At 32.8% G+C, this 3,024-nt stretch overlaps 1 long non-coding RNA gene across 1 annotated transcript; it reads right to left on the bottom strand.

Moving 5' to 3' along the window:
- Positions 1-2,388: 2,388 nt before the first annotated feature.
- On the bottom strand, positions 2,389-2,946 carry LOC123175780 (uncharacterized). Its single transcript, XR_006488132.1, has 2 exons — positions 2,900-2,946; positions 2,389-2,630 (listed from the first exon to the last, which is right to left on the bottom strand). It is a non-coding gene; the product is annotated as an uncharacterized lncRNA (long non-coding RNA).
- Positions 2,947-3,024: the final 78 nt, after the last annotated feature.

The following is a 3,024-nucleotide window of genomic DNA, read 5'->3' as shown; positions in this document are numbered from 1 at the left end:
AAAACCACATCATTTTTGCAGTTCCATATAGCTCAAAGTAATGCGCATACTTCTATCCGAATATGCCATGCCGTGTTCGGTTCCACTCCATTTATCCTACGTTTATAAGGGATATAATTCAGTTTTAAACTATGTTTATACCACAACATGATTCAAAATTGAAAGAAAAATCATATTTAATCATCAAGTAGCTTTGTAGCTCTTATACAAGAAATGCATGAAAACTTCTAACATTTACTTGGAAATTTCAAACCCTAGCAGCATGTCATGTTTTCTCACATTTAACAAAATATATGTAGTCCAAAATTATATGAAATTTAGCATGAGGCCATGATATGACATCAAGAGCCTTAATTTAAATTTTCTATATAACAGGCCGGCCGGACATGGGCCGGCCCGTTTTGATTCGCTGCGTCTTCTCCCAGCGTGCAGAGCGTAGTATAGGAGGTCCCTACTACATGGGCCGGACGTTGTGTGACATATTTTTTTCATATAGATTTAAAACAACCAAAAAAGTTGCATGTGACACGACTCATATTACTTTGTGCAAGCCACAAAACAACAAATCAAAGTCCTATTTTGCACTCCAACCGGTGCATTGTTGCCAAAACATACGTCTGTAATCATTCGATAACTTGTGGGCTGCTCCAATAACCCATACGGACTGCTCCTAATTAAAGAAAAGTATGTCGCTCTTGAAGAAATAACCAAACAAAAAAGGTACGCGCCTTTATTTTACAAGATTTAAAAATGTATTGTGGCAAAATAACAAATACATGAATTTTCAATAAATGTCATGGGTTAAAAACAACACATTAAAAAAATTGGTCGCATAAATTTAAAATGTACACAAGTTTGAAAACATGTTGACTTTAAAAAATAATTTCACTTCAAAAAATTTGCGAATTTAGAAAGAGAGAAAAAATAAACAAGAAAAAATCTGGGTGGAAAAACTAGAAATAATCAAAATAAAACCACAAGAAATAAGTAGCTTGTCTGACTGGCCCAATCCAGTAGTAGTTGTGCACGAGAGGCTTTCGGAAGCTTCTGTGGACTGGTATAGACAGGTTTAGGCACCTTCTGTCCAGTTTCTAGGAACCTTCTGTGGATCTTAGTTTTCTTAATTTTTTGTATTATCTTTTCTTTTCCCATTTACTTTTTTACTTTTTATTTTTAAAATACAAGTCAAATTTTTATAATTAACACGTTGAACATTTTTCATATACGGGTTGACTATTTTTCAGAGACACATTGATAATTGTTTATATACATGATGAACAATTATCCGAATACATGCTGAACACTTATGAAATGCACTTTGAATTTTTTTAAACACACAATGAACATTTTTAAACAAATGTGATCATTTTCCAAAAACAATCAATTTTCTTGTAAAACGTTCAAACCTTTCGTAAGGGGTTATGAACATTTTATAAATCGCACAAAATAATTTAATTGTAATGAAAATTTTGGAAAAATTGCACGTAAATATTTTTTTACATTTCATGAAAGTATTTTTAAAAGTTTGACACATTTTAAAATGTTACAATTTTTATGAATGGTACTAATTTGTATATAAATAATGCGAATATGTTTACGATTTGATGAACATTCTCATAAAATGTCATGTAATATTGAAACGTATGAATAATTTTGAAGAGATGCAGTTTTTTGGTTATAATAAATAATTTTAAATTACAGGAATAAATTTGCAGTGAAAAATTTAAATTACGCGGATAAATTCGAAACCTTCCGGACAGTTTTGGGAAGGTTCTGCGAGTTTTAAAAAAATATATGTTTCTCTATCGGTTTTCCTTTAGTTTTTTTTACAATTTATTTTTATTTTCGTAATTATTAAATACATGTCAAATTTTTTAAAATCCAAATTGAATATTTTTCCAATACAGGCTGGACATTTTTTAGACACTTGTTGATTTTTAAAAATATATGATGAATATTTATATGAATACGTGTTGAACATTTGTGAAAAGCACACTGAATTTTTTTAAATACACAACGAACATTTTTAAACACAGGCTGAACATTTTTCAAAAGAAAACTGATGTCCTTGTTGGGCCAGGTAAGCAATCGGGCTGCAGCTTTATCGAGCGCTCGCTGCGCTCCTACCTCATATCAAGCACCACTGTTAGGATTAGTGGTCCTTGAGAGTGTCATGTAATCTCTATTGCCTTCTTATCTGGCTTGTATGACTTTACTTTGTACGTGAATTCTTCTTAATGATGGATACATGCATACAATTGGCGCAGAGGGGCCTAGGGTATACCGGCCTTTTCTGAAGGAAAAACAATCCTTAAGTAGTGTTTTGGTAAATTAAATGTGAGAGTGTATTATGTTTAGAAATTAGAACTACACATACTCTAATTGTCCTTGAGAAAAAGTTGGCGCATCTTAAAATCTCCACAGGGAGAATAAAATTCTTACGTGGCACTTAAATCTGGACTATAAAGAAGTCCATTACCAGGAAAATATACATGGAGTAGCAATCATCATAAGAAATGGAAGTTATTTCAACTTATTTCAACTTTGGCAAACAGCCAAGCATGTCCTTTGCTTCTTGCACATGTCTCCTGAAGAAGACCCAAACTTAATTCTCCCTGGAGATTGGAGATCTGAAATTCCATACACTGTAGGTTACAACCAGCTGAAATGTACTAGCATATCCCCGCAAAAAAAAATTACTAGCATAACTAGATGGTTCTACAGATGTCGGGCTAATAGTGTAAAAAACAGTGAAATTATAAAATGAACAACCTTATGCAACAATGCATGATTGGTAAAAAAATAATCTGTACCAACTAAGGATATGTGATTCTCCACATAAGGGTTGCAAATATCTTAACCCATTCATTTTTTGGCATGTGGATAGTCAATTTCGTACCAGTACGACATCCTAGCTCAATTAGAATGCCGTCCATTGAGCTGGTTGATAATTGCTTCTATGGAAGGTCTCCTCTGCCGATCAGTCTCAACACATTGCAGTCCAATTTCGATGCATTTTTTTAT

The sequence above is a fragment of the Triticum aestivum genome, unplaced genomic scaffold (genome assembly GCF_018294505.1).
Source record: "Triticum aestivum cultivar Chinese Spring unplaced genomic scaffold, IWGSC CS RefSeq v2.1 scaffold85153, whole genome shotgun sequence".
Classification (NCBI taxonomy): Eukaryota; Viridiplantae; Streptophyta; class Magnoliopsida; order Poales; family Poaceae; genus Triticum; species Triticum aestivum.
Note: the sequence above shows the minus strand (reverse complement) of the source record. Positions and strands in the feature narration are given on the sequence as shown.